General features: G+C 40.4%; 1 long non-coding RNA gene across 1 annotated transcript; it reads left to right on the forward strand.

Moving 5' to 3' along the window:
- Window positions 1-19,788: 19,788 nt before the first annotated feature.
- Window positions 19,789-22,980, forward strand: LOC309354667. Its single transcript, XR_014162372.1, has 3 exons — window positions 19,789-20,123; window positions 21,698-21,824; window positions 22,761-22,980. It is a non-coding gene; the product is annotated as an uncharacterized lncRNA (long non-coding RNA).
- The last annotated feature ends 854 nt before the right edge of the window (window positions 22,981-23,834 follow it).

A 23,834-nucleotide genomic window follows, 5' to 3' on the forward strand; every position in this document is an offset into this window, starting at 1 on the left:
AAATGATTTTTAGGTGGCATCTTACGCCGGTAAAACTGGCAAAGATGTACAGAATGAAAAATAAGAAATGTTGGAAATGTGGAGAGGTAGATGGAGATCTGTATCACATGTGGTGGAAATGTCGAAAGGTGAAGGGCTTTTGGGATTTAATTTATAATGAGCTTAACAAAATCTTTAAGTATATGTTTCAAAAAAAACCCTTTCTTTTGGGATTAGTGGGAAAGGAGGTTAAAAAGAAGGATAAGAATTTATTTTTGTATGCCACGACGGCAGCAAGGATTATGTTGGCCCAGAAATGGAAGACAAATGTATTACCAACTATTTCGGACCGGCAGGTTAAATTGATAAATTATGCGGAACTGGCTAGATTATCAGGGAGAATACGAGATCAGGAAGATCAGAAGTTTTCTGAAAATTGGAGTAAATATTTGGTGTATATAAGAGATAATTGTAAATCTTTAAAGACACTGGCAGGGTTTGATTAACTTCAACAGCATATGGTTAATTAGATAAACGAATAAAATACGAGATGTAATGAAATTATAAGATACTTACCGAAGGAGGGGAAGGAAGTCTGAAGCTCGGCAGAGCTCATGGTTTTATATGAGATCTATTTGTATAACAAATGTACATAAATGTATTCTGGTTGAAAATCAATAAAAATTTAATTTTTTAAAAAAATATGAAGGTGACTCAAAAACTGCAATTACAGTGGTACCTCGGGTTACATATGCTTCAGGTTACATATGTTTCAGGTTACAGACTCCGCTAACCCATAAATATTACCTTGGGTTAAGAACTTTGCTTCAGGATGAGAACAGAAATTGTGCTCCGGCGGCGCAGTGGCAGCAGGAGGTCCCATTAGCTAAAGTGGTGCTTCAAGTTAAGAACAGTTTCAGGTTAAGTACGGACCTCCGGAATGAATTAAGTACTTAACCCGAGGTACCACTGTAATGCAGAATGCGACAGCTAGTCTGGGAGTGGCCGCCAAGACCATATAACACCGGTCCTGAAAGATCTTCATTGGCCCCAAGTACACTTCTGAGCACAATTCAAAGTGTTGGTGCTGACCTTTAAAGCCCTAAACGGCCTCGGTCCTGTATACCTGAAGGAGCATCTCCACTCCCATCATCCAGCCCGGACACTGAGGTCCAACGCCAAGGGCCTTCTGGCGGTTCCCTCACTGCAAGAAGTGAGGTTACAGGGAACCAGGCAGAGGGCCTTCTCGGTAGTGGCGCCTGCCCTGTGGAACGCCCTCCCATCGAATGTCAAGGCATTTGTACTTTCAAAAGACAACTGAAGGCAGCCCTTTTTGGGAAAGTTTTTAATGTCTGATGCTGTATTGTTTTTAATAGTCGGTTGGAAGCCACCCAGAGTGGCTGGGGAAACCCACTCAGATGGGCGGGGTATAAATAATAAATTATTAGTAGTAGTATTATTACTTTCTAATGGAGGCCTGATTATCAATGACTCAGTGCTGGAATTCAGAGCATTTTGTGTGCTCAGGACTCCACTGTTGAGTGCCTGAGGACCCTGTTCCTGCCTCTCTCCATCTGGCCCATCTGTTTGTAATTATGTAAATCATATTTTTCATATTGCAAGCTGCCTTGAGCATTGTTTTAACTGTGGAAAGGCGGCATACATACAAACATAAAATGGGATATAAATGCACATGTTGTTGTTGTTTAGTCGTTTAGTTGTGTCCGACTCTTTGTGACCCCATGGACCAGAGCACGCCAGGCACTTCTGTCTTCCACTGCCTCCCGCAGTTTGGTCAAAAAATGCACATGTACATACGTACAAATAAAATGATGATGGTGATGCTGAAAACAAATTTAGGGTGCATCTGGCCAGTACAATTGTGTTAATTTTAGCTAATATTTATACATGTTTGTGTATGTGATCCTTTCTTGGAGCATTGATTTGAAAAGCAGAGTAGAAAAAAATTTCAATTAATAAATAACTCTCAAAATGACTCTTAGCATGTGAATATTTGGGGGGGGGGGAGTTGAGGAAAACGATCACACAGCAGGGCATGTTGAATTTTACAGCTTTCAAATTTCAAAAAGGAGGGGTGCTTAAAAAGTTGGGAATTCAAAAGTTAAATTTTATTCGTACTGGTGTCCTTTTGTTGGTCCTTGGGGACAAAGCCCTGGGAACCTCAAAAGGGGGAGCAGCCCCTGCTGCAAGATATCTATGGATGTGATGCGAGACACCACTCACACTCATGTGTGAATCTGCAGTTTGTCCTACTACAGGCACCCCAATTAAAATCCCAGCAGACCCTTTGAGGAGATCCAGGACTGATATTGTTGTGTCACTTTTCTTTTCTATGTTAGGGCCCACAGGCCCAAACCATGTACCCAGTCACCAGTCTTAATTTCTTAAGTCCCAATGGAAGCAAGGGTAGAGGCCCTGTTCCTGGCTTCCGGTTCTGGTCTGCCTTAATGGAGGCAACTCCCATGACAGCAGGAGGTCATTGGCGAAGGAAAAGCAAGGATGGTTGAGGGTAATTATTCTTGCAAGTTCCTCCCAGGGACAGGGGGGAACGGGTTTCACTCGCAGTTCATCTAGGTACCTGGCTTTCACTCCAGCATGGAATGCGGGAGGCAGGGAGGCACTGAGTGCAAAAGCGCTTCACCTGCCGAAAACCCTCCTACGCTGCCATTAAAAAGCCGAGGTTCTTCTGTTAATTAGAGCTTAATTTGGACTAAAGTACAGGCGTGTGCTAGAAGAGATGAGATCACAAACTGTGGAACAGAACCAGCTGCAAGGTCATTAAGGTTTGAACCCGAGAGAAAACTTGAGTCGCCTGCCATGGCCTGAGCTTTTGGAATTAATATTGATAGTCATGGTGACATTTCAAGCTTTTAACACAAAAGATGACATTTTTTTATAACCTATAAATTTCTAAGCTACTAATGGTTGGAACATATTTGCTACTCTTCTTAACTAGAAAAGCACTCCTGTCTTCCCGTTATGCTACAGATTCCAGCACTGACCAGTTCATTAGCAGGCATTGAGTATGAAAAAGTTAATAAGCTTTCCTTAACTTTGCTGACAGATGAGGATATTGGAAAAGGTAATTATCTGCTCTGAATTATCATGATCACTGTTCTCATGTAATTGTACAGAGATCCCACTGGTCTCAGGAAGACAGAAACAGATGGATTTGCTTCAGGAGTTGATGAAATGCTGCCTTCCATACATAAACACAAGTTTCAAAGCAAGCTTTTATAAGCAGCTCCTTGGAAGCATTCTATCAAGCCAATGCTTGATAAGCTAGATGGCAATGTGTGAAATAACAACGTTTGTTTAAACTTTATGGGGTTTTTCAAGGTGGTCTTGGAGCTACTCCTGCTCTGAGTATCTGCACAATGAATGTGTCCAGCTGTGGTAAAGACTTGTTGGTAGTGAGATGGACTTCATTATTGCTGCTCCTTCTGCTCCTGCAGTTCCCTGAGATTGTCAGCACAAATGCAGAGAGCAGATTGGGTCAGCAGCCAAAACCTCAAAATGGCTTTAGCATTCTGGAGAATCTTGCCATTGCTGAATTTGCCTCTATTGTTATTCCCGAGTTTCATAAGTTCCCATATACGACATATCCTAATCCACAAATGAGACTCCGGTAAGTCGATTTATTGACATTATCAATAGTATCTATATGGCAGAATTTGTATTTCAGTTGAGTATCTTAGTTTGAATATGGCAAAAACTATTCATTATTCTAGGTTGTGTGTGTGTGTGTGTGTGTGTGTGTGTGTGTCAGCACAAGTTGTACAAATGGAAGTTAAAAGAAGATTGATTACTGCTGTTCTCGATTAATAGTAACACCTAAACTATTGTTACCACTCTTTCTTCAGAAAGGTTGATCTCTATGTTTTATGTATTTACATACCCATCAACTGCCCTAGAAAAACTGGAACATTCTGTTTTATCCAATGAGAGCACAGTGGCCATTACGGGTGCCTTGCTCTCATGCAATTTTGGGCAAAGATCTTGCCTTGGAAAAGTGGTTTGGGGGGGTTGTGATCTTGTGTGGTGTCCCAAACAGTGCATTTTTGGCCACCATACCAGAAGAAAGTGCTTTTTCTGGGTCTGTGATCTCTCACGGGCCACATGATTTGAGCAGGATTTTGGACCTGGAAGATGGTGTCCCAGATTTGGGCTGTGTTATGTTGGATGGTATGTATTTATTCAGTTTCAATTTTGATCCTGCTATGCTTCCAAATGTATAATTTTTCTTGAAACATACATTAAGATCAGTGCAGTTGTGATATTAAACTTCATAACTCAGATCATTGGACCCCAACTTCTTCATACCAAAATTTAGCAGTTTGGTCACAACATCATGGGGTTTTCTATTACATTATCCATACAGAATTAATTGAGTTTCTGCATGAGATAAAGCACTAACTATCATATCTCATTTGAAAATAAGGCATAGGTTTATGTGTATTTGGCCAGTATCAACGGTTTTGTTTTGAGATAGAACTGGAGTCCTCTGCACCTACACAACCTCGTCACTACATCACAGCGCTTTTCATGATTTCTTATTCCCCACAAAATGAAGTTCCAACCAATCTTAACTTTCCTCAAAATAAGCCATACATAGTATGTCACAATTTAAAAAGTTCAGTGAAATGCCTCAATGCAAAAAAATGAAAAGGAAAAACTTGTTGAGATAACTAGACCATAACTTTTCTGCTTGACATGCTGAATGAGGCATTATCATCATAGGGATGAATATCAAACCGGTGAGTCTCCAGTGTAAAAAAGAGGTATAAAAGATGAAGCGTCTGGTAATTTTTTTATTAATTTATTCACATTTATAAATTAGATAGATGGACAGATATATATGCACAGAGAGAAGACAGCGCCACTTCAAACCAGGCTGTTTCAAAGAAATACAAATAATGAATCAACCATTCTTAAGAGCACATGGCTTCAGACCAATTTCAGTAAGGGTTCAAGCACAGATTTAGGACTGAGACAGCTTTGGTAACTCTGATGGATGGTCTTCATCAGGAGAGATGCAAGGGGAGTGAGACTTCCTTGGCTTTCCTTGTCCTCTTGGCAGCTTTCAACAACACTGCTTATGGTGTTCTTCACGAATCAGAAAGGGTGATGGGATTTGGAGGTTCTGCTCCTAACTGCAAGATCATTGCCATAAAGTAGCAGAGAAGCAGTTGCTCGACCTCACTGCTATTGAGTTGTCAGTTTACGCAAGGGCGTATTCTGTCTCCTGTGTTGTTCAACAAACATATGAAACTGTTGGGATGTTCTCTAGGGATTTGCAGCATGGTGTCAAGAGTATGCTGGGGACTGATTATTCCATTTGAATCAGAAGAGAATGTGAAGTTGTTCGAAGTTTTGGGACATTAAACTGAAAATGACTCATGATGAGGCAGAGATTCTTAATGTGATCAATTCCTGCATAAGAAAATTCAGTGGACAAGATAAAAATCTTGTAATGTTTCAAAATGTTTTTAGTTATAATTGTTTTAAATACAGTGGTACCTTGGGTTAAGTACTTAATTCGTTCTGGAGGTCTGTTCTTAACCTGAAACTGTTCTTTCTTTCTTTTTTAGCCGATAAATTTTTATTGATATTACATATATATACACATATAGACATATACAAAATTCATTACATAGCTTGCACATATTATATCCGTTCCATAAATCATATGTATAATACAAAGTTGAATTAGGCTCTACCGAGCCTTGGGCTTCCCTCCACTCCTTTGGTAAGTATCAAATAAGTTTTATGGTCACGTATTTTATCTTTTTTACATACTAATCATTTACTGTTAGAGTTATTCCAACCCCGCCAGTGTCATCTGAAATTTAGTTCCAATATACATAAAATATTTGTTCCAATTATCATGAAATTTCTGTTCATCTTGATCCCTTAATCTTCCTGTTATTCTAGTCAGCTCGGCATAGTTTATCACATTAACCTGCCAGTCACTTATAGTGGGTATTACCTCCATTTTCCAGTTTTGTGCCAACATAATTCTTGCGGCTGTTGTGGCGTATAAAAATAATGTTTTATCTTCTTTTTTAATTTCTTTGCCCATCATTCCTAGCAGAAAAGCTTCGGGCTTTTTGGGAAAGGTGTATTAAAAAATTTTTTTAAGCTCGTTATAGATCGATTCCCAAAAGCCTTTCACTTTGCTGCATGACCACCACATTTCTGCCTTCTACCTCCCCACATTTCCAGCATCTTTTGTTCTTCAATCTATAAATCTTAGCTAGCTTCACTGGCATGTGATACCACCTGTAGGTCATTTTCCACAGGTTGATGGGCTGCATCAATAGGAGTATAGCATCTAGATCAAGGGAAGTAATAGTGCCACTGTACTCTGCTCTGGTCAGACCTCACCTGGAGTACTGTATCCAGTTCTGGTCACCACAGTTCAAGAAGGACACTGACAAACTGGAACGTGTCCAGAGGAGGGCAACCAAAATGGTCAAAGGCCTGGAAACGATGCCTTATGAGGAATGGCTAAGGGAGCTGGGCATGTTTAGCCTGGAGAAGAGGAGGTTAAGGGGTGATATGATAGCCATGTTCAAATATATAAAAGGATGTCACGTAGAGGAGGGAGAAAGGTTGTTTTCTGCTGCTCCAGAGAAGCGGACACGGAGCAATGGATCCAAACTACAGGAAAGAAGATTCCACCTAAACATTAGGAAGAACTTCCTGACAGTAAGAGCTGTTTGACAGTGGAATTAGCTGCCAAGGAGTGTGGTGGAGTCTCCTTCTTTGGAGGTCTTTAAGCAGAGGCTTGACAACCATATGTCAGGAGTGCTCTGATGGTGTTTCCTGCTTGGCAGGGGGTTGGACTCGATAGCCCTTGTGGTCTCTTCCAACTATATGCTTCTATGATTCTATGATTCTAGGTTTTCCCTTAATGCCGTACACGCCGTGAACTTCATATTGACATTCCACAGTTCCAGCCACCTCTCAAAGTCAATGTTATAGCCAATATCTATCGCCCATTTAGTCATGACCTCCTTCACCTCCTCGTCTTTTGTGTACCACTCCAGTAAAATATCATACATCCTGGACAATGTTTTATTTTTACTTTCTATAACTTCCACATTAAATTTAGATTTTTTATCTTCAAATCCTAGTTTCTTTTTATCTTCTTTTAGCAGATCATTTACCTGGTGGTATTGCAGCCACCCTGTAAATGCATTCTTTATCTCTTCATAAGGTTTAAGTTTAATGCCTTGTTCAGTTTTCCACGCAAGTTCTTCATATGTGGCGTTTTTCCCTTCCATCTTAATTTTTTTAACAGTTAACACCTCTATTGGTGAAATCCACCAAGGTGTCTTCCTTTTCAATAGATTTTTATTTCTTTCCCATACTTGGAGTATTGGTCCTCTAAATATATGATTTAGAAAGCCTCTATGTATTTTCGCCTTATCGTACCATAGGTATGAGTGCCATCCGTACCTGTTATCAAAGCCTTCCAAATCCAAAATGTCAATATTTTCTAGTCTTATCCAATCTTTCAGCCACGTTAAACACGCCGCTTCATAGTATAAGCTTAGATCCGGTAGGGAAAAACCCCCTCTTTCTTTTTTGTCTACTAGTATTTTCATTTTTATTCACAGTCTTTTTCCCTGCCAGATGTATCTCGCCAAGGCATTGCTTTAACCCTTTAAGTACAGGAATAGTTTGAAATAAAAATAACATTCTGGGCAGAACATTCATTTTGATAAGCGCTATCCTCCCCAAAAAGGATAGTCTCATTCTCTCCCAGATTTCTAAATCTTTCTTAATATTCTTCCACGTGACCTTGTAGTTGTCCTTATATAAGTTGATATTTTTAGCTGTGATCCACACTCCAAGATACTTCACCTTCTTTGCTGTCATAATTCCCGTTTTTTGTTCTAAATCTACATGTTCTTTAGTTATATTTTTGGTCAGCATTTTGGTCTTATTCTTGTTCATTTTAAGGCCTGACACTACGCCAAATTCTTCAAATTTTTGTAAGGCTTCTTGTGCACTATTCTTTGGATCTTCTAATGTTAATACAATATCATCCGCAAAGGCTTTGATTTTGTGTTCCTTAGTCCCTACCCTGACTCCTTTAACCTCTGTTGTTTCCCTCAGTCTCTTAGTAAGTACTTCCAATACTGTTATAAATAATAAAGGAGACAAGGGACAACCTTGTCTAGTCCCTTTGGATATATCAAAAAATTCTGATTTACTATTATTTATTACAAGTTTCGCTTTTTGCTCATGGTAGATAGCTTCAATACCTTTTCTAAATCTTTCTCCCATCCCCATCATTTTCAAATTTTCTTTCAGAAAATGCCAAGAGACATTATCGAATGCCTTTTCGGCATTGATCAATATCAAGGCCGTCTGCTTATCTATTCAGCTTTCCAGGTATTCAATGATATCTATCACATTTCTTACGTTGTCCTTCAGTTATCTCCCCAGTAGGAAGCCCATTTGATCTTTGTGAATTCTTCTATTTAATACTTTTTTTAATCTTTCTGCCATTACATCCGCGAACAATTTATAATCGTTATTTAATAACGAAATCGGCCTGTAATTTTTCACCTCTAGGGCGTCCACATCTTTTTTAGGGATTAAAGTAATATAGGCTTCCTTCCAGGTGTTCGGAATCCTTCCTTCTTTTAAGGTGTTATTCATAACTTCACATAATATTGGACATAGTTGGTCGCTTAATGTTTTATAATATTTGGCCGGTAAGCCATCCGGCCCCGGCACTTTTCCTATTTTCATTTTTTTTTATTGCCTTCCTAATCTCTTCTTCTGTAATCATCTGGTTTAATATCTCTTTTTCTTCCGTTGCAATCTGTTGTAGATGATGTTCTTCCAGATAGTGTTCTATTTCATGATCTATTTCCTCTTCTCTTTTATATAAGTCCTTGTAATACTTCTGGAATATCCTTTTTATTTCTTTTGGATCTTCCACTATCCTTTCTCCGTCCCTTATCTTGCAGATCGTATTTTGTTTTTTCCTTTATCTTAATTGCCGCGCCAGATATTTCCCTATTTTATTAGCTGATTCAAAGCTTTTTTGTTTCATCATTTTGATTCTCCACTCAATCTCCTGGTTTACTATCATAGAAAATTGGGCTTGTAGTATCTTTATATTTTGTTTTATTGTCTCATCTCCTGGTTTAATAGTTAATTGTCTTTCATTCTCCATAAGCTGTGTTAGAATCTCCTTTCTTTTTCTCTTTTCCTTTTCTTAAGTGGCTATTTTTCTGAATTAGGAAGCCCCTCATAACAGCCTTTCCTGCATCCCAAACCGTTTCTATAGCTGTCCCTTTATTTAAGTTCCACTTGAAGTATTCTTCAATTGTTTCTTTTGCCTTGCTTACTATCTTTTGATCATTAAATAGATATTCATTCATTCTCCATCTGAATGCTCTAACATCTTTACCCTTTATCTCTATAAATACTGGATTATGGTCGGATATGGTTTGTGGGAGAATTTCAGATTTACTTACTGTCAATTCCTTCGATATCCAAATATAATCTATTCTCCCCCAACTCTGACTTGGGTTTGAGAAAAAAGTATACTGTTTTGTAGTAGGATTTTTAAATCTCCAAGCATCAATTAGTCCCATGTTATCGACCAAATCAAAAAACGTTCGGGGTAACTTGCCTTCCTTCATCTCTTGCTTTTTTGTTGATCTATCTAGATTTGGTAACACCACTCCATTAAAGTCCCCCATCAATATCATTTTTTGATCCATCCACTCTAGTAACTTATTACCTAATTCGGAGAAGAAAACCAATTTTTTATCATTAGGCGCATATATTCCGGCGACAATTATTTTTACTCCTTGAAACGTAATCTGTAAACTGAAACTGTTCTTAACCTGAAGCACCACTTTAGCTAATGGTGGCCTCCCGCTGCCACCGCAAAAGTTCTTAACCCAAGGTACTATTTCTGGGTTAGCGGAGTCTGTAACCTAAAGCATCTGTAACCTGAAGTGTATGTAACCCGAGGTACCACTGTATATTCTCATTTCATTTTTTTATTATATTGCTACATTAGCATTTGTCACATGAGCTCTTTGGAAGGAAGGGAGTGGCAAAGGAAATTTAATAATAATAATAATAATAATAATAATAATAATAATATATGAAGCAATGTAATGTTTCTTCTTCAAACAATAACATTAAATTGCTAATGATTTATAATATCTGTGAAACTCAACTTAAATTGCATTTGCATTAAATTAACTCAACGGTCCCATGAAATCCCTCAGTCTACATTGAAATATCTTCACAGCTATTTGCCAAATTACTACCATCATGTCCTTGTTTTTGTGTTTGCCATGGTTGAGATCAAGAGGAATCCCCGACTCTTACCCAACAGCACAGTATTTGCCACCATCACTAAAAATGCTTACAATGAAATGGGCTCCTGTAAAGGGACTATGGATCTCCTTTTCCTAAGACAGGGGAACCCCCTTAACTACATCTGTGACAAGACATACAAGCTAATGGCCATCATTGGAGGGCTCACCTCTCAGAACTCCAAGCAAATGCCCCACATCTTAAATATCTACAAGATACCACAGGTGTGTCTATCTGTCAGTATGCATAGTATGTGAGAGCTTACCCCCCCCACCCCATGCACAATGAAAGATGATATTTTGTATTTGATATACAGTGGTACCTTGGTTTACAAACTTTATCCATTCTGGAAGTCCGTTCTTACACCAAACCATTCTTAAACCAAGGCGTGCTTTCCCATAGCAACAGGGAACTAAATGTAACAAGTGGAATGCACTCAATAGGAAGCGGAACATTTTCTGATTCCAAGGCAAAGTTCACAAACCAAAACACCTACTTACAGGTTTGCAGCATTCTTAATCCAAGTTGTTCATAAACTAAGCTGTTCTTAATCCAAGGTACCACTGTATGTGCTTTATATGTACATGTGTGCCCTTTTCCTTTTTTCTTTGCCTCAGCACTTTCCCCATGAAAGCCCGTTCCTTATCGTAGAAATGGAGCAAACAGCAAACTGTGGAAAACATGAATTGCTGTTTGTTCCAAATCAGTAGTAAAAAGCAGGGTTTTGCAGGGAAAGCACTGGGACAAAAGAAAAAAAGGACTTGGACACGACACTTTAAACGTGGACCTAGAAAGTAGAGGCAAAAGGAAGTGTGGCTGAGCCCTCACACACACATAGCAAACTGGTTTTGCAGGGAAAGCACGGGGACAAAAGAAAAAAAGGACTTGGACACGACACTTTAAATGTGGACTCAAGTCAAGTTCTTTATTACGGTCATAGACCAGCATAAGCAAAACATCTAAATAAGCAGCATAACAGTATGAATCCAAGCGAACAACCACCAAACAAATAAGAGCAAGAACCAAACATATACATAGAATACTTAACCAGGCATAGACAATGGGTGAGCAAAAATCTATAAGAAAAACTAAAAGATCGGTTAACACAGCAATATGGGGTGGGCTTCAGAAGTCCAAGTTTACCAAGTTTACCAAGTTTTGTTGCGGCAAAAGCCAGCGACACCAAACATCACAAGGTCAAACAAAAAGGAGATCCACAAGAACATCAGGAAGAAGAAGAAAAAAGATTACACAAGGGAACCTCGCTATGTGCCATCCAACAGCAGAAATCTACGCTTCCTGATTGCTAGAGCGCAAAATTTGGCCACCTCATGTGATATTGAGCCCGAGGAATCCTCCAGAAGGTATTTTCTTAGAATTTCGGGGGAGGATTCCAAATAATGCCGTAGGGGTACGAATTTTGACAAAAGCGGCAAGATAAGTCGAGCTCGCTCTTCACTATAAAATCTGCAGGACAGAAGGATGTGTGTAACAGATTCCACCCTATCAGACATACAGGGGCAGAGACGTGCATGCATCGGTACCCGCGTGAATTTGCCGTACAGCACTGCTGAGGGCATTGTCTCAAAACGGGCTCTGGAGAAAGCCCATCTATAAGCTTCGTTGGTGATGTTAGTTAAATAAGGGGCAGCTGCAAAGTTAGGCCAAGCTTTTAAACATCTATATGTCTCCGGGAGTAGGGCGTCTTCTTGTTGTAATTCGACATCGTAAAGTCTCTGAGTGATAATTGCCTTTGCCTTGTTCTGAGTTCCAAGAAAGAGATTTTCAGGGTTTAGGCCAATTTGTTTGATCTTGTTAGTTATTTGCATAAGCCAAGGAGGATAGGGAACTGCGGCCAGGAAGCAAGGTAACAGTCCCTTAGGATTGTAATGGATTTTCAGCCAGAGGGATATTGCTTGCTCCCAGACTTTTAATTCCACTCTGGGTAGTCCTGCCTCTTGCCTTAAGACTGCATTAGGTGTACACTTTGGGGTGGCAAATAGTGATCTTAAGAATTTTGATTGTACTGTTTCAAGGGTCTTAAGGTTGACAGAGGGGCTAATTTGAGTGCCATACAGGAGTTGGGCTAAAGATTTTGCCTGAAAGACTTTTAGGGCCATCGGTAGAAAGCCGGCTCCTTTCCTTCTGAATAATCTAAGGATGGCATTTGCACTTCTTCCTGCTGATATAGCTGATGTGGTCAGGTGTGTTGACAATTTGGCATTGTAAGAGAAAGTAATGCCTAAGTATTGGAAGGTCTTAGTCTGTTCAATGGCGTTTCCCTTTACGCTCCAATTATCTTTCCTGAAGGAGCGGTTAAAATGTACAATTTTGGTTTTGGCAAAGTTAATTGTTAACAGTTCAGTGTTACATTGGTCACTAAACTTTCCTAAGGCACGTTTCAGACCCACTTTGGTTTGAGAGAGAAGAACAGCGTCATCCGCATACATTAAAACTGGTACTTTTCTGCCGTTAGAGAACACGGGGGGGTGGGTTTCAATTTCACGGCAGCATGTGACCAGGGAGTTAACATAGATGTTAAATAAAAATGGGGCTAATAGGCATCCTTGTCTAACTCCTCTTTGGACTGGGATTTCTCTAGAGAGTCTGCCGTCCTGTGCAAGTCTTATCTGGAGGGTGTTGTTCTCATGAAGCTTAATCATCAGAAGTAATAACCTTCTGTTAATACCCATATTGGCCAATTTGGCCCAGAGCCTACCCCTGGATACAGAATCAAATGCTGCCTTTAGGTCCACAAAGGCTGCATACAGTGACTTTTTCCAATGTTTCACATACTTATAGACAAAATAATCTAACACTAAGCAGTGATCAATAGTGGAACGTCCAGATGTAAACCCTGCTTGTTCAATTTCTAGTAAATCATTATGATCTAACCATTCACATAATTTTAGGCATAGATGTTTTGTATAAAGTTTGCAGATCACATTCAGGAGACTAATTGGTCTATAATTAGATGGGTCAGAGGGGTTACCCTTTTTAAATATAGGCACAATTATAGCCAGTCCCCAATCTTTAGGGATTTCAGTTGTCTTATCTATATATGAAAATAGATTTGCAAGAACCGGGGCCCACCAGTTTATTTGCGCTTTCAGAAGTTCAGCAACAATGAAATCACTTCCTGGGGCTTTGCCAGATTTCATTTGTAGAATTAACGAAGTGATTTCAGTTTCAGATGTTGGGGGCCATGATGTATCATTGTCTAAGGGGATGTTAAGCAGCGCAGAAGGTCGATGTTCCTTAAACAGCACTTTATAGTGCTCTTCCCATGAGTTTGCAGGGATTATTGTGCCCTCGTTAGGAGCTTTGGTTTGGCTGGAAATAATTTTCCAGAAGTTGGTATTGTCTTTTTCTATTGACGCTTTTATGAGGGCCTGCCAGGTGAGAGAGTCTGCGGTTCTTTTTTTGGTTTTTAGTAACTCTTTGTAGTTCTTTTTTTTAAGTTGTAACTCTAATTTAGTGATAGGGTTAGGATTTTGCTGGAAGACCTTAAAGCATTCCCTGAGTATAAGTTTTGCCTGGATGCATTCGCGGTCAAACCATTTTTTGTTGGTAGGGGACGCATTGTGGCTAGATCTCCCGAGTCTTGACAATAGCGGTTGGAGTTTTCGGATTAATGTGTTATAATGGCCAATTGGGGAGGGCTCTTCAGTATCGTTGGAGGTCAGATCAGCCCAGAGGAGTTGACCTTCCATTGATTGTGTCCAAATGCTGAAATTGTTATTAACATAAGGGGACCATTTGATTCTGGATCTGCCTATTGGTTGTAGAACATTAGGATCAGAGGTCTGTGGGGTGAGCCCACATCTAGAGGGTTCCCAAAATTCAGTCCTTTTAAGATTTAGAGGGAGATGGTCACTTTCGGTTCTTATATCTACAGTGAATTCAATATATTCATCAAAGAGTTCTTGGGAGACAAGGATGTAGTCAATAACAGAATGCCTTAAGCCTGACCAATAAGTAAATTGGCCAGGACAGTCTCCCGAGGAGAGGCCGTTTAAAATAACAAGGTTTAATCTAAGTGCCATTAGAAAGAGACATGTACCAGCGAAATTGGTAACTGGGTCAAGTGAATGACGCCTGAATAGGGGCCAGTGCTCGTCATTAGCATTTAGGGGACCCATTCCACTTTCGTTGATTAGTTGTTCGTCTGAATGACCTAGCCTTGCATTAAAGTCCCCACCAATGATTAGGGAGGCAGAGGGAAACTTATTTGAGATAAGGAGAATGCAGTCTTCCAGTTCGTTCCAGATGTTTTTAAGATCAGTTTGTTTCATGAGTGGGGGAATATAAACATTGATGCATATGATCTTAAAGTGGGTAGAGAATATTTTCACAGCCAAAATCCATTTTTTATCGATTTTCAATTGGGTGGGGGAGGTTCCTAGATCTATCGATACGAAGGTGCTCAGACCTCCCGCCGGTCTTCCGCCTTTGGGGCCAATTGAGGCACAGGAGTGGAAAGCGAAATAATTGTGTAGATCGAAAGGATTTTGCATCCAGGTTTCTTGGAGCAGGATGATCTTAAACTGTGATACGTAGCTTAGAACGTCTTTGTCCATTGTTTTCGATTGCCACCCAGCAACGTTCCAGGATAGTAATAGAGGTGAGAGTCATTTTGTCTCTTCAATAGCATCTAGGACTTTCCCGGAGTCGTGGAAGATGCAGCCATTGGGTGGTGAAGGCTCCGGTAATGTGGTTAGGGGCGCCACAGCGATTTCGGCGTGGATTTCAGTTGGGCAGAGTAGGGGGGGGTGTTCTGACGTGACCTTAGGAGATTCATATTCCATTTTTCGCTCCAAGTTAGGTGGAGTGTTTGCCTCTTTTATGGGCGCTAGGTCTTCAGGGTTGCGAAGATAGAGTAATAACTCATCTAGTCTGTCCGTTATCTCTGTTTGTTCGGCTTTTGGGAGATGGGAGAAGGAAACAAGTAACTCCTGCTCCATCGAATTCTCTAGATGAGTAGCCTTTGATAGGAGGGGCATGGGGGTCTCTGTCCAACTAATTAAGTCTGAGGGTGGAGAGGTAGAGCTCGTAGTAGGTGGGGTGCCCTCATTTTTAATTGCTTTCCTTTTAGCTGGAGGGTAGGGTATAAGAGGGCAGATCTTAGTGTTGATAAAAACTCTTGTAATAAAAATTCCAAAATTAGTCAGGGAGCTTCGTAGGGACATCATATAAGTTGGAAACTTTTTAGATTTGAAGGTGAGCAGTATCCTCTGCATGTGTGGCTTGCTGTAGATGTGGACAGTGGATTCTAGATCGATGGAGAGGGGATTTATGCCCAAGAGCTCAGCTAGATGCCTTCTTGCGACATGTATAGACGACCAGTTAACAACCTGACCTTTGAAAGGGAGGATAATTAAACAAAGTCTAGTGGCTTGTAGTGAAAGATTGTAGGAAGATGTGGTGTGTAGATCTTCCATAGTTTGTTCATTTTCAAATTTGCAGCCAGTCTGCGGAGTTGAGCGCAGTAGGGCAGGTACTCTGGGTGTTGGTTCGGCCCTATCCTCCGGTAAAACGTCTACGGTGCTGACATTAACTTTTGGGGATACAAAGGATATGATCTTCTCTAAAGAGCCTTTGATGTCTCTTATGTACTTAAAGATACAGTCCACGGTTTTAGCCACAAGGTCTAGCGTGGTAGAGTGTTCAAGTAGTAATTCAGAGAGATGGTTTTCTTGTTCTCTGATGCAGTCTTCCGCCTGAATAGTTGGAACCTTTTTGGGACCTTTTGGTCTCATGATGGTGTTGTTTAGGGGGTCAGTGGGTTGTTTAGCGGAAAGTTCCTTCGGTGTAGTTTCCTTATCTATTATCTCTGCTAATGGAGAGAAGCTATTCGAGATTGGAATATTAAAAGTATCCTTTGTTTTTCCATGAAAGAATTCGCTGATTTTGGTTTGCTTGGTGAGGGGCAAACATGCCATTTCCTCTAAATCCTCAGATTCTCTGCAGCGTTTTCCAACCCCCCTCCTCGCTTCAGCAGGGCTGTTGAATTGCTGAGTCATCTCTCCCTTTACCTCGCTCTTCTATCTTCCCTAGGTTTTTCAAAGAGTCGAGGGAGTATTTTCCTTGAAAGTATCCTATTCAAGGAAGAGTAGTGTGCCAAAGGTTATCGGCATAACACTAAATTATGCTCCGTCTGTGCCTCCAAACTTGTGGTGAGAACAGCCCATGAATCTTCCTGTAAACTCTTCGCGGTGAGGTGCTTAAATTTATCTGGGCTCAATGTTCATTAAAATAATCTTTAAAAGGAGTCTTTAAAAGAAATAAGATAGTCTTTAAAATAGTCTTTAAAAGTCTTTAAAAGGGGTAAGAGAGAATAAAAAGATAAAAAGATAAAATCAACGGGCTCACATTAGTAGAGTGCCGGTCGCCATCTTCGAAGCCACCTTAGAAAGTAGAGGGCAAAAGGAAGTGTGGCTGAGCCCTCACACACACATAGCAAACTGCTTCCTCCTCCGACCCTGCTCCAAATCATCCCTTTATATGATCCATTCCCATTCCCAGTGCTCTTTTTCTAGAAAAAGAGGTGCCGAAACTCACCATAAACACCTCCCTTGTTCTCTTCTAACGGCAATGGCGCCCACCTGAGAGGTGCCAGAACTGATTTCTGATAAGTTCTGGCTGAAAAAAAGCCCTGTTCATACCACATGCGCTCATGTTTGACTTATTACCTGAACCGGAAAACAGAAACAGGTTTGAAGTTTTGAAAAAAAAAAAAGTTTAATATGTGCCATAAAAAGGGCAAAACCTGTCCTTTTTTTCTTCATTAATTTTTGGCTCCAAACTCTCCCCTCCTCAAAAATTTCCTTTGCTTTTTTCAAAGTGATCCTGGATCTGATTCATGTTGTTGCAGTTGTTTGTTTGCTTGCTTGTTGTTACTACTTGGTAAAAGGTAAAGGGACCCTTGACAGTTAAGTCCAGTCGTGAATGACTCTGGGATTGTGGTGCACAATTTGCTTTACAGCCGAGGGAGCCAAAGTTTGTCTGCAGACATGTGGCCAGCATGACTAAGCCGCTTCTGCTGAAAGCAGAGCAGTGCACAGAAATGCCATTTACCTCCCCGCTGGAGTGGTACCTATTTATCTACTTGCACTTTGGCATGCTTTCGAACTGCTAGGTTGGCAGGAGCTGGGACCAAACAATGGGAGCTCACCCTGTCATGGGGATTCGAACCGCCAACCTTCCGATCGACAAGCCCAAGGCTTGTTGGTAATCTTCTCTAGATTGCTGTACTGGAGAATTTACAGTCGCTGCTATACTAGAGGATGAAAAGCAATATTAGCACAATCTTCCATCCTACCATACATTTGTAGAAGTTATAGAAATTGAGCAAACATAAGAGATTGTTTTGGGTTCTAAAAATATTATTGTCCTTGTTCTTAGCTTAGTTATGGCTCCTTTGAGCCTGCCTTGAGTGATAAAACACAATTACCTTCTGTCTATCGGATGATCCCAAATGAAAGTCCTCAGTATGCTGGGATTGTTCAGCTGCTTCAACATTTTGGATGGACCTGGATTGGGCTCATTGTTTCAGATGACGACAGTGGAGAAAAGTTATTGAGGACTCTCATTCCTTGGTTACTCCAGAAAAATATTTGCATTGCTTTTAAGGAAGTTATTCCAACACTGGAAGGCATCCACAGAGTAACATCTACGAATTTAATTAATAAAGTAAGATCTATTCTTTTATCATCCAAGACCAATGTGATTCTTGTTCATGGGAATTCGCAGTCTATGGAGGTCTTACGAATGGTTCTGCATGTCGATGAAAATGGACCTAAACCAATGGAGAAGGTTTGGGTCATAACAGCTCTATGGGATTTTACATCTGTGTTGGATAGTCGGGCATTCACACCAAAATCTTTCAATGGAACCTTGTCCTTCTCACTCCACACTAATGATGTTGCAGGATATAAAGAGTTCCTTGAGATTTTAAATCCTACTAAGACTGTACTTTATGATATTCATCATTTCTGGTCGAGTGCATTTTTGTGCTCATTCCCCACCTATAACATTTATGCAAAAACCTCAAGAATCTGTACTGGGCAAGAGAAGTTGAGGAGCCTTCCACGGATTTTGTTTGAAATGGGAATGTCTGGCCAAGCTTACAGTATCTACAATGCTGTGTATGTTATAGCACATGCTCTCCATGCAATGCTTTCATCAAGATTAAAGCAGAAGCTTATGGGAGCAGTAGCCAGACGGAATCTTAATGTCCTTCCATGGCAGGTAAGAGTCTCCTTTCTGTCACAACTGTAATGTGTGTGCAGTGGTACCTTGGGTTAAGTACTTAATTCGTTCCGGAGGTCCATTATTAACCTGAAACTGTTCTTAACCTGAAGCACCACTTTAGCTAATGGGGCCTCCTGCTGCCGCTGCGCCACCAGAGCACGATTTCTGTTCTCATCCTGCAGCAAAGTTCTTAACCCGGGGTACTATTTCTGCATTAGCGGAGTCTGTAACCTGAAGCATATGTAACCCGAGGTACTACTGTACTGAAATGCATTTCAATGTCCAGATTAATGTCCTTTGTTGTAGTAGATTTTTGAAATTGATTGGAGTCAGACTTCTTTTCTCTCTCAATCCTTGGTTTATGATGAGCTGTTTCTTTGAAAGTTTTGAATTTTTCTACAGCAATTTCTCTAACCTAGTGATGTTTGGACTACAACTCTGATCACCACAAGCCCATATGACAAATGATAAGAAATTGTGAAAATTGTAATTGAAAACATTTGGAAGGTTGGAGGTAGGGGAAGGAAGCATGTCCACTTTTAACTTAAACTCCAGAATCAGTCACATGTTCTGACATCAAGATATGAGATATCTACGCCATAGCCTTCATTTTTCCAGGCTCAGTCAATGGGAGATTTACCAGTCCTATCACTGCCTGTTACTTCTGGGTGATGGGTGATAGCAAAAAGCAACTCTTTAGATTTGTTTTTTAAAATATGTTATTTGCTTTTTGACTGATTGGTTGGCTAAGTTAACTGAATGCAACTTTAAGCAAAAGTTGCTTAAAGTTTTGAAATTTCATGCATATCCGTTAATATCTTGACCCTCCTCCAGAAAAATAGCTGTTTACTTGGCTGAAATTTCAATTCAGTGGAGAAGGGTCAAGAAATTAATGGATATGCATGAAATTTCAGATATAGCTATATAATCCCTAGTGTAGTAAGATAAGACCTTTGAAGCAGGCATTTTGAAAAAATAAAATAAAAATTATGCACCACCCTAACCCGCGTCCCTAATATGCATTGCTGTGTGTTTAAAGTGGGTTGCTTGGTAACTGAATACTGGAGAGTTCTTTAGTAGTTCTGTGATTGGCTAACATTGGTCACATGGGAGGTATCCAGTGAAGGAGAGACTCCATTTTATGTGAAGCAAGATGATGGTGCTTTCGAATCCACTTCACTGTGAATATTGCTAAGTTGAATAGAGTGTTGGAATGCTTCTTCTTTGCTTGAAAGAAAGAGAGCAAAGCCTCAATTCATGTCTTTCCTTCTCCAATCAAGCTTCACTCCTTTCTGAAGCTCATCCACTTCAACAATAGTGCTGGGGAAGAAATATTTTTTGATGAAAATGGAGAGTTGGCAACTGGATATGATATTGTCAACACTGTCACCTTTTCCAATCTGTCCATCCATAGAGTCTGTGTTGGAAGGGTGGACCCACAGGCTCCTGAAGGGAAGAAATTCACCATCAATGGAAGGGCTGTTGTGTGGAACCACAAGTTTAACCAGGTGAAAATTACTACAATTTTCCAGAACCTACTGATCTCTTTATGGGTCCAATACCAAATTTGGCTGTTCCTGATTCCACCAAGGAATGGTTTAAAGGTCATATTGTGCAGATATTTTCAGATATTTTAAGAATAAGCATCAGAAATCCTTTTTAAAAATCTGCTTGGTACCTCTTTGAACCAGATATGGTCTGAGTGATATATAAAAAAATAAGCAAGGCAGAAGGATGGTGTTACTTCTGCTGAAAAGTGGCTAGCTAGACCATGAGGCTACTATTGTTGGGAATATACTCAATCTCTGCACAACCTGAAATAATTATGTGATAACCTTATACGGGGAGAATTCAAAATGCAATGTTTATTGTATACAGCTGAGAAAACAAAGGTAGAGAGCTCTCATTCATAGACACAAACACACTTACAGCAAATATATCTACAAGGGATGTGTCCTCTGACAACAAGCCAGCCAATCTAGCAATTGGTTAGATCAGGCATCCCCAAACTCGGCCCTCCAAATATTTTGGGACTACAGCTCCCATCATTCCTGGCCACTGGTCCTGTTAGCTAGGGATGGTGGGAGTTGTAATCCCAAAACATCTGGAGGGCTGAGTTTGGGCATGCCTGAGCTAGATGTTACCAGTGCAGTCATGTTATCCAATAAGTCCACCCATAGAGTCCATGTTGGAAGGTTAGGCCCACTGGCTTCTGGAGCGAAAAACCCCATCATCAATAGAAATGTGATTGAATGTAATCAAAAGTTTAACCAAGTGGGGAGAACTATCATTTTCCTGTGCTTTAAGTTTGACGATAGTCCTAAGGCCAAATTGTGGCTGGTCCTGGTTCAAAAACATGCAGAAATCCTAACTAATCCTAATAAAATTAAAGCAACTGATTGAATAGAAAATATGACTGCTGCATAGGGATATTAAATAATACAATTATAGCAGGTGGGGAAAACATCTGCCATGCTGGCCAAATGTAGCTTTCCCCTGGTGCCCAATTGGTCTGCAAGAATATTCTGCCCATTGGCCAAATTTGATTTGCTAAGGCTTGAAATTTAGCCCACAATACTGCTTCCCCCAAAATGATGCTTTGTCTGCTTCACATCTGCAGAGATTGGGGGCGGGGAGCTCTGACTGCAACCATTTTGAGCTGAAGCCCATCAGAGTTGCGATACTAAACAAAGGTGTCCAAGGGTCTGACAGTATTGTATGTTTCATATGAGGTTTGAAGCTGACATGGAAATGGAGATGAAGGAAGCATTTGAGATAGAGAAAGCAATAAGACAAGGAATGTGATGGAACATCTGAGGGATGAAGAATTCTAAGAAATGAGTCGGGATTAGCTGTGACTGTGTGACTGTGCAAAAAGGGATAAAATTCAATATGAAAGCTAAAAGAGAAAGTAGTTTATTTGCATCTGTTTGTATAGGCCTTGTAGGCCTTCCCATACTGCTTTTGCTCTTAAGAACCTTTGTCTCCTGACATGGGACAGGTCAAATTAAGAACCCTGCCATTTTAGAGTCAGTTCATCATTGGTCTACAATGTAAATCCATTCTTTCTGGATATTAATAGAACCTACCACAAGCCACGTGTGTTGAGAGTTGCCGTCCTGGACACAGTAGGATTTTGCGTCAGGGGAAACAGATTTGTTGCCACGATTGTTCTCAGTGCTCTGAAGGAACAGTTTCAAAACTGATGGGTAAGTAGAGATTTCATAGTTCCATGAGTCCAGAGTCCAGTGATATTAAATGGGTTCAAAGGGCTGATTTACACATGCATGTTCATCACTTTCTGCTCAAACCATTACACTATTTGATGTGGCTACAGATACTTTCATACCACTTCAGATGTTTCATAGAGTCTATGCACACATTGAGCTATTTGGACAGTGATCTGTGCTATAGGTTTCTCTCTCTCTAGTCCAGTGGTTCTCAACCTGTGGGTCCCCAGATGTTGTTGGACTACAACTTCCATCATCCCTGAGCTCTGGCCTTGCTAGCTAGGGGTGATGGGTGTTGTAGTTCAACAACATCTAGGGACCCACAGATTGAGAAAGGCTTCTCTAGTCAATAACCAAGTGAAGGCATTTATTTACTTATTTTATTTATTTATTAAAATAACTAAATGAGCTTTCAAAAATAATAACTTCAATTCAGAAACAGACTTGGATAAAATCCTGATTGAAAAGGTTTACTGGAAGAGGAAGAAATTCAACAGGGATTGAAAAGGTAACAGAGATGAGTCCTGAGTGATAGGAGGGGATTCCAAAGAGTAGATGCCAGCACACTAAAGACAATGAGGATTAAAACAATTAGGATTAAATTTTATAATCTCAATTAATTTCCTATTTTGCATGAATGATACAATGTGCCAAATAATATTCTGGGCAGAATGTGTGCTGTTCCTTATTATGAACACCAAATAAATTGAATAATTCAGTGCCACTATCATCCCTGTATTATACCCCCAAAAAATCTAAATTAGGATTATCATGCCAGTTCTTCTGTAATGGAATGGAGCATTCCATTCCTCTTTTTCTGGAGAAATAGATCCAAAGTGTATTAAGCAGTTGATGCCCTCTAGTTTAAAGGAGATTCATTTCCACTTTTACATTCTTGAGACTTATAACTTTCAGATGCAGACCACTGCAACAAGTGCCCTGAGGACCAGCATCCAAACAAGAACCACGACCACTGCATTCCTAAGCATATTGTCTATTTAGTTTATGGAGAATCCTTGGGAATAATTCTGGCTTCATTAGCTCTGTTCCTTTTTCTGATCACACTAGTGGTAATGTGGATCTTCATTCAAAACCAGGAGACTCCCATCGTCAAGGCCAACAACTGGAACATCACCTGCACTCTCCTCGTTTCCCTATTGCTTTGCTTTCTCTGCTCCTTCGTATTCATTGGAAAGCCTGGGAAGGTGACCTGCCTTCTCCGTCAAACAGTGTTTGGGATTGTCTTCTCACTGGCAGTTTCTTGCGTGTTGGCAAAAACCCTCACTGTGGTTCTGGCCTTCATGGCCACCAAGCCAGGAAACAGGATGAGGAAATGGGTGGGGAGGAGGCTGGCAGTCTCAGTCATCATCCTTTGCACTCTTATTCAAACTGGCATCTGTGCACTGTGGTTGGCAACCTCTCCTCCCTTCCCAGAGTTTGACATGCATTCACAGACTACCCAAATCATTGTGCAGTGCAATGAAGGATCAGCCGCCATGTTTTATACTGTCCTGGGCTACATGGGTCTTCTGGCCATCATCAGCTTCACTGTGGCTTTCTTGGCCAGGAAGCTGCCTGATACTTTCAACGAAGCCAAGCTCATCACCTTCAGCATGCTGGTCTTCTGCAGTGTTTGGGTGTCCTTTGTCCCCACTTATCTGAGCACCAAAGGGAAATACATGGTGGCTGTGGAGATCTTCTCCATTTTAGCCTCTAGTGTGGGTTTGCTGGGCTGCATCTTCTTCCCCAAATTGTACATTATTGTCCTGAGGCCTGAACTGAACAGTAGAGATCAGCTTGTAAGGAAAAAGATTCATATCTGAATTTTAAAAAGCTTCAAGAGAAGGGTGCCACTTATCTCCACCTCCACTACTATTCAATCTGGTACTAGAAGTACTTGCAAGAAACATTAGGCAGGAAGAGAAAATAATGAGCATATGGATAGGACAGAGAACATATAAACTTAAAGCCTTTGGGCAGGAATAGAAT

This window comes from Podarcis melisellensis (assembly GCF_964234715.1).
Source record: "Podarcis melisellensis genome assembly, chromosome: 13".
In the NCBI taxonomy this organism is placed as follows: Eukaryota; Metazoa; Chordata; class Lepidosauria; order Squamata; family Lacertidae; genus Podarcis; species Podarcis melisellensis.